The sequence below is a fragment of the Lonchura striata genome, chromosome 5 (genome assembly GCF_050655825.1).
Source record: "Lonchura striata isolate lonStrDom1 chromosome 5, ASM5065582v1, whole genome shotgun sequence".
In the NCBI taxonomy this organism is placed as follows: Eukaryota; Metazoa; Chordata; class Aves; order Passeriformes; family Estrildidae; genus Lonchura; species Lonchura striata.
Genome location: NC_140707.1, coordinates 18,721,800 through 18,744,474, shown reverse-complemented (window position 1 = coordinate 18,744,474; position 22,675 = coordinate 18,721,800). Strand labels below are relative to the sequence as shown.

Below are 22,675 nucleotides of genomic sequence, written 5' to 3'. Positions count from 1 at the left end.
GGAAGAAAAGGAAAAAGAAAAACAGGGAAAAAAAAAAAAAACAAGAAGAAGAATATATTTCTGTAATGAGGGAGAACATGTTTTAAATTTAAAAAGATTGTTTTTTCATAATACAGCCAGGATGCTCCACATAGCTTAATTATAAAAGGCTCCACTAGCTTAATTATAAAAGGTGGCTTTGTACACCTTGTATTTAAATAATAGCTTTCTGCAGTCTGTACAGAAATCTTTCAGACCGAATAAATGTATCTTCTAGTTAGAGTAAATCACCTTGGATAAAAAGGGCTCTAGCTGGCAAACAGGGCAGAAAAACATGGACAGAAACTGAGTAAACACTGGCATTTCAAACAGAAATAGCAACAGGAGTTTGGGTAGCAGAACACACACACTCCAAAGATCAAAATATCCAAGTGATTTGGCTGTGACTTTAAAGTCCAGGGAAAAAGGCAATTAGTGTTCTGTGATTGAGCCTTGAGTATCACATCTGATCTGACTGGCAGGAATTTCAGGAGCACAGTAAGGCAGTGGGGCTGGGATGCTGATTTCAGCTAGAAGAATGCTGCTGCTCCATCTCCTGACATTCCTCAGAGGCCTGTTGTCCAAGCATTAGTCAGAGTTCAAAAGAATCTTTATTAGGGCAAATTGACATATTTTTCCATGGAAAATTAATCTAAGTTTTTAAAAAGAAAAGGAGATAGATAATGTAAAAATCACACAAGCAAATGATTTTGAATGAGAAAGTATATTTTTTCCCACCAAAACCCATTCACCCATCACACTCCCTTGTGTGATAAATCACTTTTCACTCTGGGTATTTTATGAGGTATTGCTGTATTCCAGAATAGGATTAGTGCACTCATTCTGGAGATTTGTGCAGGGCCTGATTATTTTTAGGCGCTTACTGCTGTTGGACAAGAAGCAGAATGTGGACAATTCAATAGAAATATCAAGAGACTGCTTGTAACTGCTTACACACATTCTTTGCAGAGATCCTGGCTGAGAAGGCAGTAACTCTTGGAGCTGGTAGACAGCACCAAGTTTTAAGTGGTCTCAGTACTTAAGACTCTACCCACCTAATTTGCACTGTTACTTAACTATATTGGTGTAATTGCCTTATCCTATCCAGAAAGAGAGAAGATAAAATGTGTTCTGTATGACTGGAATTCATTAGCAATCACAGAACTATCAACCTCATGACTCTGGTTAGAGGAAAAAGAAAAAATATTACAGGGATCCCAAATCATTACACCGAGGTATAAACTACACAGGGACCAGAGGAAATAAAATAATATGTATATATTGGTGTAAACCCCAGTCTCTAAATTCTGATCTCTACATTCCAGAATGCTGCTCAATCAATTGAATGCTGGGATAAGAGAAGTATCTGTGTAACAAGAAATTAATGAAATTTTCAGTCAAGTGCTTTTTAAATTATATATGAATCTTTATAGCCAAAAGGATTAAGGTTTTTTGTTGAACACTTTTTCAAATATTGGTTTTATTTGGAAAATAGAAATTATTTCTCTCACAGTTTACCAAGACAGGATTCCAATTTTTATTTTACCTAAACATTTCATTTGGATCTTCAGTTACATTCTATTAAAAAAAATAAAATGGAATCCTCCAAATGAGATGTCTTGTTAGGTCTGAAATGCATTTCCTCTACCATTTCTTGTTTGTAAGCTGATTTTGCTCTCCCCAATTCCTTCCTTTCCCTCTTTCCCCACTTTTGGTTCTTACAGAAAACATAGTTGCACAGCTGTACTCATAAAGCACATATATTTAGATTTTATTAGCATTATGCTGGCACAAAAATTCTATTAAAAGTAGCTTTTTAAGTTTTGGGTTATTCTAAACAGGTATCTAACCACCAGCAAAGGCAGAAATCACACCAGGTGCCTGTGAAGTAAATGTTCATGCATTCTCTTCCTAATTGCTAAATAGTTTGATCAGCTTGGGTACTTGGGTAAGAGAGTTTATCACCCTCTACCAGCCCTGTCCCACATCAGCTTATGGAAGGGGCTGTTTCATGATGAATTTACCATATCCCTCTATGCCTAAAAGCTCCAATGAGCGTTCCAAAAGTATTCTGAATTCTGGCTTTTGAATGTTCTCTCTCTCTTTTTGACAGTAAAATTCATTTAGATTTTGGGCTGGAACCTAATAAAGGTTTTCATTTTGACAAAAGACTGTCCAGACAGTTGAAAATAGATGGTATTGCACCTGGAATCAGAGCCAGTTCATTTACAAACAGAGTCTGGAAGCACCTATTGGGTTTTCTGGGGTATTTTTTTTTTTTTTGTGGTTTTTTGTTTGTTTGTTTGTTTGTTTTGGGTTTTTTGGGGTTTTTTGTTGTTTTGTTTGGGTGTTTTTTTTTTTTTTGCCTTTTTTTTTGGTCTGGAAATGGGAAAAAAAGTTCATCCTCATCACTCTGTATCTGTCTCTTCATTTTGAGCGGGTTACTGTGACCCACATAGCTTTTAATCTCCACTTTGCCTTTCCAGGCTTTTAAGGGAGAAGCTAATTTTGGCCCTCTGACTACAGGAATTTTTTTTTTTTTTAACATGAGAGTCATGTGGAATGTGACACTAACTATGCATCCACTTGGGAGACCAAACACCTTGCACCTCCAGTAAAGCCACAGGAAGCAGAGGGGCACCCACTGGTGGAGCAGAGGTTTATTCTGGTGCTGCAGGGGTCCCTGTGAAGGCAGCAGCCCCACTGACACAACCCCCTTTCTCCTCTTCATTCAAACAGAAGAGCCTACAATTCTTGACATTTTGTCCTTGGAAACATAAAATCCCCTCCCTGCCTCTGCCTTGCTCCAGGTCACCTAGACTAATTTTTAACAAAAGAACTAATTTTTAACAAAAGAACTAAATTTTAACAAAAGGAAAACTAATTTTTAACATTTCTAAAATGAGTGAGTCACAGAAAAAGCATCCTATTCTTCCATTCCCTACTCCTGTTAGCATATGGCACTCTGATGGAAGCAAATCCACATAAAATTGCATGTCATGTTATGAAGTTGCAAAAATTATCAATTGTCTTAGAAATATCACCCCATTTCCACAAGTAGTATTTTATCTATTAACTGAGAAATAAAAAGCAGGTCCTACAAACACAAATGAGATCATTAATCTGAAAATGGGTATCATAATCAAGGCTTTCATTTTCCATGTGGCATCCTGATACAAATTTCAACTTGTCAAACAAACTGGAAAAACCACAGTGGAGCCTTGGGCATCCTGGGTGCAGTATCAGCACCACCATCAATCAGATATCATGTACAGCCCTGAAATAAAAGTTATTTCATGTCCATTCCTTCTCCTGGCAGTATCGGTTCTATAAACAATTATTTCAGATAGCTTTGTTTTAATTTCGTGCTGTAGCACAGAAATTATCTAGTGCCTAAATCCCCAGCTTTCTTGCTGATCTCCAAAGGTGCAGCCAACTGCATTTGAAAGATGAGGTACTCAAGAAAGAATTAGTAGGGATGGATATAAACCTGCATCTGATTGATGTACAGTGTAACTCAAGCTTCTAAAAAATATACTCATATTCTTCAGACTGGGGGAAAAAAATGGATCTTGAAGTTCTGATCTGGTTGCAATTTTAGCAGAAATTTAAATTTCTAGTTTGAAATGCAAACTTTCCTGAATGCTGTATGACTGCAGACTATTGCTGTTTTGGACCCTTTCCTAGTTTATTTCTTGAGATATGCAGGGAAACAAGAATCAGCAAAAGGAAAGGTTAGACAAGACACCCGACACACCTACTGGCAAGTAGTTGAAATACTTGTAAAATTATAACAAAAATGTGAAAAATCAAAACAGCCAAAAGCTGATAGAGAATGTAACAGCTCCAGTGGCAGGGGCTGCAACCAGGTTGGGATCCATCCTCCCAGCTCCCATTTGACCCCAAACTGATCATTACCCAAGAAGAACAGCTAATTTTCTGGAGTTTTTCTGTTTCAAAATCAAAGACTTTTAAAGTTCTTAAAATTAAGAATTTGCCCAAGCAGTGTTGAATTGGGTAAATTTAAATTCTTGTGAGTTAAGTAAGACTTTTGTAGTAGAAGTCCTTTTTTCACTCTCTACATCTAACCTGCTTTAAACAGAATTAAAGTAATGCTATACATAAGTTTTTGAAAGAGTAAATAATCTTTACAATGTCAGGAAGGCACAACAACAACAACAACAACAACAACAACAACAACAATAATACAATAACAAGAAATATAAAAAATTAGGTCCAGATCATGAGGATCTTACATCTTTGAGGAAAATTTCTCAGAGAAAAGAGGAATTTCCTCTGGAATTTTTTCTCTTTTTTCAGGAAAAAGAAACAGATTTCTAAAGTGAATGCAACTACATCTGCTGAAAGAAAGTATCCAAGGAAAAAGGAGTTGGAAGTCTGGTCTGAAACTATCCTAGTGATAGAACTAGTGCTACAGTAACACAGCCCACTGCCATACCCTCTCTTATCTTTTGGTGATGCTTTACCCATGAGGATCCAAATAACTTCAGTTCTGTAGGATAAAGTACTGCAGAATAAGAGGATCCAGGTCTCCCCCAGTACAGGCAGCAAGGTGAAGAACTGGATGTTGACAGAAATGTCCCCACCCACACACTCTACTCTCTTTTTTTTCAACTTGTTGCGTGCTGTGATTCAGGGAAGCATATCCAGGCAAGATCACATTGTGTGCTTAAGGATTGAGGTCAGTGGGAGTTGGCACCTGAGGCAGAGCTGCCTTCCATCAGGACCTTGCCACATTTCTGTCTCAGTGCAGAATTTCAGGTCATGGACTAGTCCTCACAGGAGTAGTTCCATGCTTCCATGGAACTGTCCTATACAGAATCACAGAGTCCTTAGGGTTGTAAAGGACCTCTGGAGATTATCCAGGCCAATCCCTCTCTCAAGGCAAGTTACACAGGAACACATCCAGGTGGGTTTGGAATATCTGCAGAAACATTTCAAGTCCATGTGGTCCAGCATTGTCACCTAAAAGAAGCCCTTCTGTCCTTCCCCATCTGCTCATTCCTTCTCCTGAGCAGCATTTCTTCATCCTGGCACAAGCCAGTACAAAGGTAAAACAGATTAGGGAACTTGATCTGGCTGAAAAGAAACCTGGCAGGAAAAAAATGTCCAAAAATGTCCATTTTCATCTAAATTGATTCTCTGAATTATTTCACTGTGTAGTCATGCTCTGCCAGTTTAAGAGATGAAGTGCTGTCGACTGGGAACAGACTGGGGGACAGGAAAGGATGACAAAATTCTTATTGTGTGGTTGCAGTGATGAAAAGTTCCTTTCCCCTTTCCACAGAGTTCCTAGTTATACCCCCAGGGCACTGCCAATGTTCCAGGGACTGAGATTCCCCAGGACACGACAAAAATAATCTCTGCTGCTGATGGTGATGGAAGAAGAGGGTGTAAATCAGATGAGAAAATTCTGCCAACCTCAGCCAGCTTGGTTGTTTTCAGATGCAATATTCTGTGATATAAATTGTGTGTAGCCACATTTCTTCAGAAATTTCTGCAGAGTTTTCTTGTGGCTGGAACGGTGTCACAGTTCCCTTCCAATCTTTACAGTACAGCCTCTTTCTCTTTGAATTCTGCCACTACCATTTCTCATGTCTGTCTCCCAGCAGTGTATTCTTCAGTGTATTCACTACCTGGCTCCCTTACATTTATTGCAGAGCTGCTAAGCAGAAGTGGAATTCCCTAGAAGGGATTTGAGCTGGAGAAATGCCAAGAGTCATAGCAATAAAATAAAAATAACAAAAAAAACCAACAGAGTATTATAGATGTTCAACACTATTCAGAATCAGATTTTTGGTGTGTGAACTGTGGCAAGTTTGGGAGCCGCCTGCACAGTCTAAAGCAACCCTACAAAATCTGTGTGTAATGCAATAAAATGCTTATTCCTATTAGCTGATGTAACAGCATAGAGATCTCTGCCAGGAACTATGGACCTTACATGTGGTCCTTTGATAAATATCTTTGTATGCACTTGGTATTAACAAAAGCATTACCATCTGTTTACCTTGCACTAATACACATCACATTTTTGCACAGATCCTGGCTTGTATTGCCTAAGCCAAAGCTAGGCACTGTATCCATCAGAATGGGTGACAAAGGTTTAAATCAAGCAGGCCGTGTTTCAGTACATTATTCATAAAACTAGGTCATGGGATAAATGTACTTTTGGAACACAACTTTATACTAATTTTCCCAGTAAGATGCATCATAAATATTAACTGTCCTGTACACATACATACAAGCTCATGGCCTTGGCTCTGGGCCATTCACATGGAAGCTGGGGAATGAGCGCTGACTTAAGGTAGTGAGAATGTGAGGAACTCTGAATTACCATCAGAAGCAGAGCCTTTTCTGCCTCCAGCTTTTCCAGCCAAGCAGTAACACGGGAGCTGAGCACCACAGGGCCTGGTCCTGCAACACCTCTCTGGTGGGAGCAGCATTTTTGGGTGGCCCAGGACTTGCCTTCATGTGCTGCCCCTCCAGCAGCCCTGATCCGAGAGGTGCTTTCACAAGCTCACATAAACTTGTGCCTCTTCCCTATTTTCTGCCATGATGTGGGCTCAGGGTCTCCCCTCTTCCCCTAAACACTCCCCATTGTCCTGTTTTCTCCCAGCACAGCTTCCAGCTTGCCCACGGTACCAGTAGCAGGTACCCCTGCACACAGCAAGGCTGGAGCACTGCAGGAACTTCCAGAAACAAAAGTGTGGCAATATCTAATTATTTACAGCAGCGGTGCAAAGGAGGAGGTTAAAATTATTTGTGATCATGGGTATGCATCCTTCTTTCCATTCTCATGGTTATTTCCTACCCGAGTGAAAGGAGGAAGAACCAGAAATCCATTGAGAATGTCTGTCTCTAAATTGTTTTTTTCAGCCTCAAGAAATATAGCCAATAATAACAGTATTCAGAATGCTTTCCCCTGATAATTTTCAATGTGCCTCACAAAGAAGGATGAGAATAATGATGCTAACAAAAGAGCCGAGAAAGGAACCCAGATAGCTTGCCCTTTCCTCTGGGCTTTGCTATTGTTTAAGGATTAGGACCCACATTCAGGACAACACCTCAACCACATGCCTGACTTCAAGCATTTGCTTAAGTCGCATTGATTTAAGCACATGCTTAAAATTAGGCATATTCTTAAATATGTTCCCTGACTGGGGCTTAAATAACCATCCAGACTTCTGGGTGCATATTCAGATAAGACCAGATTTTATTTAAACTCAGGAAGAGAAGGAAGAACAGACGGATTGCAGTTGTTTTGCCCTGAAGTCATCCTGGTAGAGGTCCCCATATTGCAGTTAGAAACCATGTTATTGACAATAACTAAGTAAAAATTTAGTTATTGCCAAGAAAGTAAGCAAAGTTAATGGTATCTCACCAGAAGAAAAAAAACATGATGCCAAATGTCAACCAAATTGCCTAAACTTTCAAAACCTACAGCATTTCCCAGTGTTGCTTTCCTAGATTTCCTTGTGAGAATTATGAAACCTTTGCTGCTGAAAGAAGAGAGGCAGCAAAAGAAATCTCAGCACAAGGCCAACTCCACATGTTCCTCTGTGAAGCAGAGGAACCTCTTGCTTAGTCCAATAACAAGTGTATTGTTATTATCCCACTGTGACAATATTTATCTAAAGTAACATAACAAATTCTTTATATTTACCTACACTTAATATTTCTCCTCCTCTATTGCCTAATTTTGCTCTAAACATTACATACCTTATTATCTATTGATCTATCAGCCAACTATTTCTACATTTACCTTGATGAAGTACCTACAGAACACTTTTATTGAGGATGCGTGGAATGTCTGAAATTAAAACTTGCAAAACTGTTTCACAAAGGAAAATCCTTCTCCTCATTTACTGTCCTGGAATTTTTAGTCTGGGACACTCCAGTTTAAGGAAGAGATGACCCCGACCAAGACACTGCTTTACACTCTGCCCATATGGAAAGAAAAGAATATTTTGCATTAGGAGTCTTTTTTTCTCAGCTTAGCAGCCCAAATGTACTGGAGTTCTAATTTAATTCATCCAAAATTAGACAAGGTTGGGGCCAAATTAATAAAAATGGCCCTGCAAGTAAGATGACAATATGGCATACAGCAAACATGCATATGTGGTTATAAATTATATAATATATGACTCTTATTATCTAGTCAGAGATATTAGTAATAAGCAAATATAAGAAAACAAAGTCAGAAAAAGATACTGTTACCATAAAAGCAGAGACCCTCCATCCCCAGGAAGTTTCTCATTGTTCACCATCAATTCCATTAGATTTTCTGACTCACATGGGATGTTTTTCTGGTCTTTCATATAGTGATTTCTCTGGGCTTTATAATCAATATATTGTGCTCTTTAAAGATCACCACTGAGACCCAAACGCTCTGGTAGTGTTTTACTAGTGAAGAAAAAGATTTTCAGCTCTGAGACCAAGCTAAATTTATATGAAGTTTGCTTGGCTCTTAAGTAACCACAGAAGTAATAAAGGGTTAAATCATCTGTCGCATTTGGAAGACTTAAAACTGATGTAAAAGGAAGGACATTTAATTTATCAGCTGCAGAATGAGTAATAATTTGGAGTGCTCCATTAAAGACAAATCAGGATTTTCAAAACTGATTTTTTTCTTGGTGAAAACATCCCTTTTAGCTGATATGCATGACTTGGACATCATTACAAGTTTTATAAATATTGCCAGCGTGAATGCAGAAAATAATAGTCTCAAAACCATCTCTGTTGTAATAATGCAAGAATAAGGTGGAGGTAATATGGTCATTTTATGGTGATGCCTGTGGTGTGTTGGCCCCCTAACATGAGGCAGTTCCTTTTTTTCCACTCTTCTCTGCACATGGGCAGACAGTATGAAGCAAGTTGTAATGGAAGACCATGCATAGGGCACCTAAATGAGTGTTGAGACATTTCCTTTTGCTATCAAGTGAGAAAAATTCCAGTTATCAAGAGATTTTTGCAAAGACTTTGGATCAGCAGTACATATGGCAGTGCCTCCTTGGATAGTGCAGCTGAAATAATGGGAAATATTCACCATTTACAAGTTTAAATCTTCTCATGCCTTTGTAAAGAAATGTTTCTGAGAAATGTTTTGTCAATAGTAAACTCAGGTTAGGATGGTCCAAACAAATAAGTGGGCAGGAATATATTAGCCCATGGCAAGAAATGACAGAAAGTTTTTAGCCAGATCCACAGCTTGAGAAATTCCAATACCTGTAATAGAGCCATGCTGATTTCCACCAATTAAAGAGCAAGCCCTTTATTTTCTTTTTGATATATTTTCCCCTAACATATATAGAATACTTTCCCACAGGTAAAACCTGCTTCAAAGCATTTTTAGGGAAACATTAAAGGAAAGGAAGTTGTTATGCTGCCTGCCATTATTTTATCTCAGATTTTACTGCAATTAAAAAGAATATAAAATGCTCTTGCTGCTCTGGACAGTTACTTTTGGATTTCTAGTCTTGGAAAAACATGGGCTACAACTCCTTGTATCAGAGCTAGGGCCTCCACACATTGTCCCTGCATTATGCTTTTTGATCCTGTTAAAAAATGTTACCCTGTGCAGCTCCATGCATCAAAGGAACGCTTGTACACACTGGGATCTGTTTCAGCCCTTAGGCAACGAGACCAAAAGACCCTTCTCATAAATTCTAATTCAAAAGTTTTTAGTTATCAAGAGGAAGTTTCCAATTGCTCTCTCACATGTGGGAAAATATGTAAGCTACTGAGAGGACCTTTTGTCTGTGAATTTAATGGGGGCAATTTGCAAGGGGGAGTGCAAAGGTTCTAATATGCAGTGTGCACAGACAGTAAGCAGGCACATACTTGGTATTTAATGAAGTTCCATGAATCATTAGCCATACAATAACCATTGGGTTCTATAAATCACCTGCAAAGATTTTTTTAAATTTTTTTTTAAGGCAAATAAGTTGAGCAGCAGAGTGGAACACCTCAAGGAAACCAGGAAGCAGGAGAAGGAAGGAAAAGAAAAAGATAAAAGCAGGACAAATGATGTGCTATCTTTTAGCTGGCCTGCCAACCCAAAATTAAATCCTGTTGGTTTAACTTGTTGACTTGACAGGAAAACAAGGCAATAAAATGAAACTTCTCCTAATAAAATCCACTATGATTTGCAAGAAGAAAATGTAGCTGGAAGATCATGTGTAGTTTAGACATCTGAACTGGAAAATATGTGTGAAGAATTGTTCAAATTTTTAATTATTATTTTTTATTTTGTCTTTTTCTTTATTAATTCACTCTCCTGATGAAACATCCCTTCAGGAATTCCTTTCCTTTTAAAACATAAAACCCTTCTGATACAGCTAAATAAAAGCTTAATTCTTTGCAATTAGCAAAAAAAAGGTAAATCTTATTTGCAATGTAGACTCTCATAAGTGGAATTTTTATACTGCAGAACATTCTAGTTACATATAGCTCTGTGCCTAACCTGAAAAGACCAAATTTTGGATGTAATTATGCAGGACACAAACTTCATACCATGTAATTAAAAGGCAGAATGGCCAAAATCAAAAATTCATTTTAGCTGCTCCGGAGGGCAGACAGCAGATTCTCTCAGTTGCTCGAGTCTCTGCTAAATCTCCCTAAAGCAGAGCAGTGCCATCTCACTCCTTTTGTACTCATGTATATTCTGAGATGCCACACACTAAAAAGTTCCTAGGTTAATTTATTTTTATTTTTATTTTCAGAAAGAGATCACACCAGAGCTGGCAATGCCATGTATTAGGACAAAGAACAAAAAAGTAATATTTGGGACTGATGCTGTGTCTCGTTCACCTCAGAGAACTTTAATACTAGGAGCCAATTCCCACCCGGTGGAAGGAGAGTGGAAATAACATTTTACCCTGTTGCTTTCCTTTGCTCATCAGTGAAATTCAGAACCTAAGCCACTCAGCCCAACACATCACAGCCCTCCCCAGCTAACAGGAGGAATTAAAAACCAGGGACAACTCTGCAGCTACAGCTGAACTCCCACATTTTGGCTGCTTTTTCCCTCTCACTCCCACTTATAGATGGGTTATAAAATGCAAATGGCATCAATCAGTCCCTGAGGTGGCATCCTGCCTGGTGGCATCCTGCCTGCCTGGCCTGAAGCTGGCGCTGGTGGCTGAGATGAAAGGAGGTGGCAGCACGCTGTTAATGCCTTTACCTTTAATACCACCTCTTAATACCAGTACATCCAAGGGTTTTCAGCCAGCCCCTAATGATCATTTGTCCCCATTGCCATAAAAGCACCACACAGCACACTGGCCTGGCCCTGCCCAAGAGAGGCCCCAGCACTAAAACAGCAGGGAGGCTGCAGGTAAAGAATACAAATAAATTAACAGAGCAGTTTGTCCGGAGTGCCTGCCCGCCTGGGCCCTGCCAGGATCCAGACTTTGCTTTAGCTTCCCATCCAATCCATCATGTCAGGAACCAGAGCAGGGCTGGAGCAGGGGAAGATAGGAACTGGAAGACAAAACAGAGTAGGGAAGCTAAAAGAGAGATGCTGCCATAACCATCTCTAGACATGCCACAAGACATAAAAGAAGCTTTTTCTGTGATTCTTCTCCATCCTGAAAGTGATATGGCCAGCAATAAAACAACAAACCCACCAGTGTGATTCCTGAGCTAAGAGCAATGTAAAAAGCTTGGTTTGAAAGAACAATTACCCAACTTTAATTCGCATGAGATATATCAAGTTAAAATGTAAAAATAGCATAACAACGCCTACAAACACTTTTTATGGTCTAGCTGCAAAGAACTGACTGCTATGCAAACTCAATTTTTTTACAGCTTTAAATAGCTATAATTCATCAACAGAATTGCTATTTTTCCATCTTTAAGTTTATTCCCTGAAAATGATGCCCATTGAGAAAAGAAAGCTCTCTTCTTGGGCAGCTTTTAAAGTTGATATTCAAAGCTGAACTTTAACCTGAGGAAAATAACTATTTCATTGACTCTGGGACAGTGGTGAGGGAAGGAAGGTCTGAAAGGAGAGGAAATATTTGAGTGGAACAACATCACACAGATTCAAAGTTCACAGTATTTTCACATGAATTTCGATGGAAAATATTGAGCAGCTTTACCCAGTCCTAGTCTGTCCACAATTCAGTCAGTCTTGTGCTGTGATAATCCTTTCTCCTTTCACTGAAAGAAGAGATACTTAATCACTTAGTGCAGATAGTTTGCTAGGAGGTTTAATTAAAACAACTTATTTTAAGTGATCTTAAACAAGAGGTAAATGTATTTATTGTTCTAACATTTGGAGTGGGATAGGGGAGCAAGGAGGAATAACAACCTCTTGGTACATGGTATCAAGTTGCTCCTTTTATGAGCCATACGGTAGTGATTAGTAAGCTTAGTCCCTAAAAGTTTGCAGTCCTGATCTGAAGCACACTGTTGGGATTGTTTTCCCATGTTTCCAATGCTCTGCTCCCCAACACCCATGCAGAAGGCAGGAGTGGGTTAATGCATGTGAAAATGGTGATGGCCAAAGACATCATCAGGGCAATGTCAGTTCTGTGCTTCCTCATCCTTCTCTCCCAGAGAAAGGTGTATGGGGTCTTCCATGTCTTTCTAGGCTCATAACCTGAGATAATAGCCTCACATCCAAGCACTTCCAGGTGCCAAGGGGATTCTGATCCTTCTCCAAAGGTCTTCAGTCATTATTCACAACTTGCAAGCAAGTATAGAACAGAACAGGTTGTTTTTTCTGTTAAAACACAGAAAAGCAGAGCTCACAAGACCAACAAGCAGCTATGCCTTGAGATACAAAGAAATAAGATTATTCCTCTTACACTATATATATATAGTGGATTTATATTTTATATATATATATATATATATATATATATATGTACACATACATGTATATATATAATATATGTACACATACATATATATATATAAAAGTGGATTTCCCCTCCATGTTTCCAGGCTAAGAAGTAATGATTTCTTGACATACATCTATTTATTGAAAATATTTCAGTGCTGTGCCTTGGATGTTTAAAGGGTGTATTTGTGTTGGGAAATGAATAAAGGAATATATATAGCTTCCTCCTTGGGAGAGCTTCAGCTGGGATGGTTGGATGAAAATAGGCCTCAAACCAGCCACTTGAAAGATTCCTACCAATTTCACTGAGTTTTGCCTTGCTAACTCCTCTGGATGCTTCACTTATTGCCAGCTCTACTGTGATAATCCTCACAGATGAATGGAGGAACTCCAGTTTGTTACATTTAATAGCACGACAACACAGTAGCTGGAGCTAGATTCAGTGTCTGAGCCAGTTAAACCTTAATTTAAACACTTAACCACTGTGTATTTTGAGTGTGGGCCAAGTCTTGTTCATGCTGAAATTATATGACGCGAGCTGTGCTAAGATGTCAGGTTAAGCTACGTAGAATGCAGTGGGGCGTGAAGAGAGCCTGGGCTTCTGCTGGTCCTTAGCCCAAGCTCAGCTTCGTGTCTGCTTGGGGACATCAGTCCCTGTGGCCAGAACTGGGCAAACAAGCCACCAGTAGGGCCAGTGGGTCAGCAGGGCAGGGGCAGCCAGGCTGGTCCCCCAGCCACACTCCTCGGGTCTGCTCTGCTCTCCTCTGCTCTGCTCCACCAGGATGTCTGTCCCAGGTGCTCCCGGCCCAACCACCCTTCCTTTCCCAGCTCCCTGTGGGACCCACAGGCTGCAAACAGCTGTGGTGGGAGAAACCACAGCAGAAGCCAAATTTCATGCAATTATGTGATTAGGGGTCCTCTGCCCTGGTGGCAACCTGGTGCCATCCGGAGGAGACCTGAGCAGGGGCACCAGCTTCAAGCAATCTCTCACTTACTGCTGGTTTTGCTTGAATCCGAGAGAAAAGGGGCATTTCAGACCTGGGAGAAGTTAAAGATTTGTATTAAAAATTGACAGTCTGGCTTGAAAATTATGGAGCTTGACAGATGGAGGATGAAAGGCTGCAATAGAAGAAAAACATAGGCCACCACCCTTGACACCACTGACCACCCCCTTGCTGACTGCTTCTTCCCACAGCCCCGCTCTCTAAAGTACTTTCCACTTTAAGGAAATGTATCAGAACACAGGAGTTTATCTGCCCTGACCTCTACCCCGAAAGTGAACCCTCTTTCATGTTAATTCTCTTCACAAAACCCACCGAATGTAAGTGCAGCGCTGTGGCTTATTTGGTTCTCATTATTTGGTGGTGGTGGTTGTTGCTGTTACCCTACAGCTCTGATCAAGAAATTCTGGAAGCACATTAAATATTATGTCAGGTTTGCTGTTTTCCATGGGTTTAAGGTGGGGAGCACAAGCCAAATGAATTAGAGAAACTTTTAAGAAATAAGAACAGAGGAGAATTTTATATAAAACATTTTAAATCAAGACAAAAGAACAAACTTCTATGACAGAAGGACTCACAAGATTCCTCTCTAATATTTGGGTGGCACTTTTCACAGTTATAGCTTAATATTTCAGAAGCAAAGAATTTCAGGGCCTGATCCTCTGACACAAATATCACAAATCACAGTCTGCCTATTCAGCTTAGGTTCCCCAAAACAAGACAGGCATTAGAAAAATGAGCTGAAATGAGGGAAATATTATATTCACACAGATAGTAATAGCTGGGATCATTTTTCCAGCAGACCACAAGGATTCTGATGATGATATATTTTAACCCCCTTCCATTCTTTGGCTGAACAAAATAATGTTCTGAACAAGACCCCAGAACTTTACAATGCAATTTAAAAAGGATTCTCTAACGTTCACCTGGCAGTGCTCCTGACAGTATAAGTGAGGTCACAGCACAGCTGAAGAAAACTCATTCTTAAATATGAATGAATGAATGCCTATAAGAGCTTTTTTCCCCCTCTTTCCCCCTAAAGCTGAATTTCTGCAGATAATTGTCCTCTGTTGCTGACACTTAGAAGATACACACTAATATGGGAGAGGAGGGGAGGGACCCTCACACTGAACAGGAAGAACTGAAATAATAATTAAGATACCAGACTATAACACAGGAAAGGAGAATGTAACTCCTGGCTTTGCCCTGGTTTTCTGTGTGACCTGGAGCTACTCAAAGGGACTGGGAGCAGTAGCTGGCACCATGGGAAGAAGCCACAATCAGGGCGACTTGCACAGAGCCTGGGCTGAATTAAACATCTCAGTGTTCTTGAAATAGCCTGGGGGCCACTGGAAATTGTGATTTGCTGGACAGGGAAGCATTTTAAACCCAAATTTTTTGGGGGTTGGGGGTCTAGAAATCCCTGTCCAAGCTGCACTAAACAGATGTCAGACCAGGATGTTTGCCCAAAACCTTCTCCCAAATATATACAGCTACATTTCTTCCTATCAAAAACCAAAACAAAGCATAAAGCAAGCAATAACAGAAAACAGAGCAGAATTTACTCTCCCAGTCCAGAGAGATCATATGGCTGAGCTAATCTAAAGCATCCCTACTGCCAGGAGGGGACAATTCTCACTTTACTCCTTCCCCCTTATTTCCTCTTGCTCCAATCCCTCCCCTCAGCTCTAAAGATCATTTGACTGGATAGTAAGAGCCTCTAATCACAAACCCAAGGAAAAACTGATCCATCAAAATATAGTTTTCCACAAGATTAGTGGGTTGAATTGCCTCAACATGTGGTCAGAGGAAACCAGGACCTGCAGTGAGACAGTGACCGGGGTCAGGGTTGGAGAGGGAGGGAGCACTTGGCTGTTGGAGAAGGCAACCTGTGCCTCAGATACAGGAGATACAAGCCAGATTTTATTCCCACCTTTAATTCATGGTTTTTAAAGCCAGGAATACATAGAGGTGAACAAGGCTCCTATGCTTTTATTTTGACTGCATTTTCTTGCAGCCCCAGTGCCAACACACCTCTGTCATTCTCCAACTTCCCTGAGCCAGCCAAGAGAGAAGTTGTCACACTGCACATGGGAGCATCAGTGATATTAAGTGCAGGAGATAACAAAAAAGAGGTGCCACTGCCAGGAGTAGCTGCCACTGACACTAAGCTGGGAGCCTGGTCCCTCCTCATGACACCATGAAACCATGCCATGGTTTTTATTTCTCACAGGAACTGATGGGGAAACTGAAGACCTCATCTTTCCTAGCACAGATGTATCCAAGATGATGAACAAAATTACATCTCAATGGGATGGAGAGAGAATTATCCAACAATTGTAACTTTTCCAGTCCTTGGTGTAGGGACTGGAACTCCAGTGCATGCCCCCTCTCCTTCCCTGTCCCCATTAAATGCCATCACTACAAAGTTACATACAATTCTTGTTTGAAATATATCTCCTGCTTCCCAAATTAAAGATCAGCTCAGTGGGCTATGGGCTGAAGGGACCTCAACTCTCTAAGCATTTTAAGCCTGTCTGCAGATAAATAGAGATTTTGAGAACCAAAGGTTTCAGCTGGTGGAGAGGACACAGCTTTTAAGCACCTGGGTTGCTCACTCTGTCAATCTCCTACTTTGTTAGACATCAGAGGAGGAATCTGACTCTTTTGTTTCTCAAAGCAATTATTGCCACTGTGATTTTACACTGTAGGAGGACAAAGTGCTTCAAGAACAATGATTACACGTGCAAAAGGGTGTTTTTCCTTTAAAGAAGCAGCATAAAAAAAAGTATTGCTCTTCAGCACAACATGGCATTTGGACACAGGACCACCAGGGTGATGGGGATGTTTTGCCTCTCCATTCATCCATTTTTAAATCCATTAGTTGCTATAAAATGAACAGATGCTATTAACACCTCATTGGATTTTTGTGGAAACTGTGATTCATCCTCAGCAGCAAGTTAATATAAACACATGAGATTACCTTCAATTTGCCTCCCAAGCCCTGAGAGGGCTCAGAGTAAAAAAAAAAGATTTTTGCAGAAGATTCTTCTGGTTGCACACACAGAATAATTGTCTAATTTAACCATGTATGCCAGTTGCTTGTAGCCAAATGCCAAATTTGGCTTATGCCATGGTATTTGCAGTGGAATAGATGTGAAATAATTGTATCAGGCAGTAATGAAGGTGGAGTCCTTCAATCACCGAAGCCTGGAAGAGGTAGATGGTTTTATATCTATATTCAGAGAAATAACTGAAGCATAAACTTAGCCTGTGTCAGTGAAAGAGTGACACAAATGACCAGAAATCTCCCAAATCCCAAACACAAGATGATTTTATCACCAGCACTTTCTAAACTGTAAAAACCATAGGAAAAAAAAAAAACAGAAGCTGTTATTCAACTTCTTGGAACAAGAGGATCTTTTCTGAATCATTTCAACTTCTGCAATCATTCTAATGCCTAATTTATGCTCTGTAAAGGTGTACTTAGGGGACACCTTCATTTGTGGTCAAAGCCTGGGACATCTCATCAATTCAATTTAATCCTGGCACTGCAAAGTTTCCTGCATGGCCTTGGTGAAAAGTGACATTATGGTTCAGCCCCCAACCCCTGAAAATGAGCTAAATAACATCATTTACTCTCTCCATTGCACCGTTCAAATTATTCATTACTTTTTCAGGGTAAGAAAACATCTGCCATATGGCAGCAAATACCAAGGAGCCCTGCCTTTAACAGCAGGGTCTGGGCTTTCCTATGGCACAGATAACTCTGACTTAGAATAGCTGTTTTGGGGCAGGGATAATTGTTCTGACACAGCAAATTACCAGAAGTGGAGACAACTGGTCCAAAAATGCAAATTAATGAAAAGCCATATTTTGGTGTATTCAAAAAGATGCTGTTTAGAAAAGTCATTTTTGGGGATCTGCTGGATGCTGGGGCTGAAACCAAAAGAAGTTTCTAAAATAGCTGGTGGCTATTCTAAAATAGGCTGGTGGCTGAGGCATTCCTTTGTAATGGTGGAAAACAACAGAGGGAAACTTGAGTCTGGGTCACCCATTCCCTAAGTAACTGGTCCAATAAGCACCAGATCATTTTTCTTCTGCCTTTTTCAGTGAAAAAAAATCCAAGCCATCTTGATTCTGTCCTGCTAAAGAAAGGACTACTTTCTGAAGCTTTAAAACTTTGTCAGGGTAGAAAAACCACCTTGTCTCCTCTCTTAATTGCAACTACAACTCCTTAACAACAGTCCAAGCTTGTGTTTATGCCTGGCCACTGGAAATATCACAGGTATGAAAAAATTTCATGCAATTATGTGATTAGGGGCACTTCCCAGACTTTTGCTCTTTTCTCTTAATTGTCAGGTTCTGTTCAAATACATGAAGTCTGTAGCTCTTTCCTTTGTGTGAACAGCTTTCTCAATCCCTATACAACTTAATATTCTGTGGCCCTATTAAGCTAGCCATGCAGAAAACGGTTTCTAGCCAAAGAATAGGAATAGCAAACGTATGAACTCTATACCTCAATGAGGTGTTAACTTCAAAGCCTTGTTATTTGGGAATTGGGGCCATTTAAATGCTGAAATTATTAGGCAAGGAAGTCTACGTAACAAGCACTCAGTGGGAGTCAAAGATCTTTTTAAAAAGCATTTTCTTTATGCTCATCACACCCCAATTCATTTAGGATGGTCTCCTGTTCTCTGCCTACACGTTTCCTAATTAAGACTTCTTTCCTTGCCACAATGTTTAGGTTGGAAGGAATCTGAGGCTCCCCGTGCACCCCCTTCATGATTGGCATATTTTTTTCTTTCCCCTCTCGCATCTCCCTGGTTGTAATTACATTACAGTGGCTTATCTCTCCATCAAAGGATGGGTAAGTGGTCCCTTTATAAACCTGCTGGAGCAGCTGTTGGCCAGTCAGGGAACACTGAGGCCTGACCAGAGCTACACTTTCCCCAAAGGGCTTATCTATATTGTGCTGCACTGAATGCTATGTGAATCGGTGTAGACAAGAACAAATAGCATTCAGCACATGTCAGCTAAGTGTAGTTTTAGCCTGGCCTCATCAGTGTTTAATCATGATTAGCTGACATGCACAGTTTATTGTGGTCTTCACCAGCCTACGTACTGTGGCCAGTATTATGTCAATTACTCAGTTACCCAAAATTGCATTCAGACATGGTTAAATCCCTTCATTCCTATGGCTTTGTGAAGACTCGGCAGCACAAATTTGGCTCTTTAGGACCTGGGCAGCCAAGGCTTACATCTAGGCTTGGGCCTGACTCTTGCCACAGAATGATGCAAAGCCTCTGGACTCTCCACTATGACAGCAAGGCACAGCTGCAACACAAGCAGGAATCTCAGGCTGGCTGGAAACTTGGTCTAAGTGCTCAAAGCAATGAGGCCAGAGCACCACAGGCTTCTGCTGGCAAAGAGACAAATAATTGCTCCTGGTTTCAGGTAGGGAATACCATTTGTGTCTCACCCAAAGCTCAAGGTGTTGCAGCTTTCCTGCTGCAAAAGCCATGTTAGCTCTGCAGAGCATCCTGCAATGCCACACCTGACTGCAGCCTGGGACAGCCCAGGGAGGATGGCAATAACTGAGGCACTGCCAGAAACTGTCTCAGTCCTGGGAGAAAAAGTGGGATTGATATGCTAAATATTATGAAATAATACTCCTTTACTCCTCGGATTCTTGAATTGCTAGCATTTAAATGAGTTCTGTGCAGATGCACTGAATGAGCCCCACATTTGCAGCAGCAGCAGCTCCACACAGACTCCTCCTCAGGTCTCACTGGAGCTGCCCATTTATATGCACGAGATCAGCTCTGTGTTTGCCCCATTCAAGCCTAATTCCAGCTTCAATTCCAAAAGCAATACACCTTTGGCAAAACACTCTGCTGATACTAATGGACTCAGAATCTTCTGTATACTCAGCAGCTTACTATAACTCCATATCCACATCCAACTCATCAACAATTAGCAATTGCCTTTTTTTTTTTTTTTTTTTTTTTACTTATTTGAATTCTTTCTAGAAATCATGCAGATGTATCATGCAATCATGCAGTGGGTGAATGGCAGAAATCATAATATATGTTTTTCTAGTCCAAATCACTTGCAAAGATTTCACAGAAGAATAGTAAGCAGTCAATATCTTTTCAGCTCGAGTCCCCATTCTACTTTTGCACCTAATAAAGACACAGCCAATGTATGGTATTATCCTTTTTTGCCAGAAAGGAAAATGTCCTATGAGCCCTTCTGCTTCTGCTGAACTTGCATGTCTTGGGGTCGATGGAAGATCACAAGTTCTAATGGTGCCTACTTCTCCTAGTGCAGAGACACGAGGTTTGGGAACAAAAGGCATTATTCAGCTCCTGGTAGCAGAACACTGGCATCTATGTTGTATGGAATATTTGAAGCCTGAGATTTTTAGGGGTCAGCAGCCTCCCCAACCCCTGTGCTTGTTTTGCTGGCACCCCTTGGGCAGGACAGCTACAAAACAGCCTTTCTGAAACCTAGGGATCCTCAGGCTCCCAGAACTGGCAGCTACTGTGTGCAGGGAAATTCTGAGTCCTGCACAGTTGAGGCTGCATCTGGTGTGAAATGTATTTACCATAAGCACCCCAACCACACTGAGGCAATGTTTAAAACCTACAATGTTTTCAACTAAGTCACCATGATTCAGTCATCTGCTCTCTACATTTTTCCCTTCCTAACACAGCAGATTGCTGAAATATTCATGCATACATTTCCTTTCCTAATCTTCTTCCTCCCAGCCTGAATCTGAGGAGTAGGAAAGTGTAACATGCAAACCCAGAAATATTTGTTATATTTGGATGTCTGGCCATAGCTCCCAGTTGTGGTATTGCTGGATGATTCCAGGCAAAGTGAAGCCAGCTTTGCGCACTAAAGTTAAAATCTGGCACCAATCCTGCTTTTGCTTACTTATGTATAAAGCAGGAATTTCTCCTCTTTAGTCAGTAGACTTGTACCATGAGAGTAAATTAGAGGGGAGGCAACTCAGCATGTATTAAACAGGAGTGAGAAAAGAGAACCCTGCAGGAGGTGAATATGAATTGGGTAATTTGAGAAAAATCAAATAACCTAAGGGGATAAACTGAAGCTACTTTGCTAAAAAAAATAAAAAAAAAAAAGACCAAACTGCCTTCAGTCAGTCTTAGGACTATGAGGTTTAAAGCCTGATGAATTCTACAAACTTTTGAATCACTAGGTAAGCAGCCTAACAAGATTTTCCTGCCAATGAGCAACTTCAGCCACCTCTGTCATTGCTATTCCTGTGCCTGACCCAAGCAGGATTCCCAGAACCTGTGCATGGATAAGGTGCCAGTTGTACCAACAGTTTTGGAGAGTAGACATTATGAAAAAAGCCACAAGATGAACTGAAAAGTACAGAATAAGGAAAGTGCACTATTAACCTAACAAGGAGAAGATTGGGGGAAAATAAATGTGGGAAACAGAAAAAGCAACAGGCAGATCATCAATCTAACTGCCATAGGTGTTCCTGGAACTGGAAATGAAACAACACTAGAGTAAAAAGACAAGCCCACATTTCAATTATTAAGTCCTGTCTCCTCACCTCAGTATTGACAGTTGGGATATTATATTAATTATTATATTATATTGTGTCACAGGCTGCCTCTTTTAGATCAGGGTTATGCTCCTTATTACTTTAGATATTGCCCGTTTCTCAACAGTTCAAGCAGAAATGCTAAAATCAGTAAAATATATTGCTCCTAAATATTTCTGACAGGAGCTACTCCAAGGAAGCTCTATAGTTTGCACTAGCAAGTGGGTAGCAAAGGTGAGCACTAAGTGTCATCTCATGATCAATTTCTGGATTTATAAACCGTGGTTTGATGATTCCATTTTGTAGAGGAGTCACTGAGGCAAAAGGAGTGGTTTTGTCCCATAACTGTGAATGGACCCTCCAAGAAGCCCCCTTAAGCACATTGAAACTCTGCTAGTCCTTAGTTCAGGCTTCTTCCCAAAAGGTGTAAGTGTTTAAGCAGCCACTTGGGGTCTGACTGCACTCATTTGAACAGTGTTTTGAAAGGTGCCTGTCCCTGCAGCCTGAGCACACACCCCTCTCCATGCCACCATGAACACATAGACACCACCATGGTTATTCACTCCAGGGCTGATTTTAATTGGGGGCACCTTTTCATAGTTACAATTGCACCCAAACCATGAGCTGTGGTAGCCAGGCTTACTGGGAGAGTCAACTAAGTGGAGAAAAAAAAAAAAAGTTAAGGATATGCTTGGCCTTAGTTTTAAGGGCTGTCTCATCCTGGTTTGACCTGATTTTCCCCTGCAGTGTCCCATCCCCAACAGTGCTTCCTGTCATCAAGGGCTGCACTGAACTGCACTATCAGCAAACCTCCAACCCTTACAAAGGAAAAAGAGAACGTGAATTAGCTGAAATAAAAGACCTTGGCCAGGTTGCTTTGTTGGATGAAGAACCTTTGCTGTAAGAATGTGGGAAAGGAGAGTCCAACCACAGCTCATCCAGATTCCTTAGGCACACACACCCAGTGATATGTATTTGTGAATATTTTTCACATTTATATTTGCTAACCAAACTAACCAGTTTTTACTTGTTTAATTACTGCTGAAGAAAGAGGAACTGTCAGTGCTTTCAGAGTCATGCCAAAGCACAGGGTGGGTTCTCTCTGATTCATATGCTGCATGTCTACAGAAACCAATACCCAGCATCAGGAATGCCAAGCACTTTAAAAAGCAGCGGTCCAGCTCTATGGTGTATTTTTTAATC

General features: G+C 40.5%; 1 protein-coding gene across 21 annotated transcripts in view; it reads right to left on the bottom strand.

Annotated features, from left to right (window-relative positions):
* LOC110469629 (uncharacterized) overlaps window positions 1-22,675 on the bottom strand; it is a 217,000-nt gene that overhangs the window by 54,422 nt on the left and 139,903 nt on the right. The gene's annotated exons all lie outside the window — the stretch shown is intronic.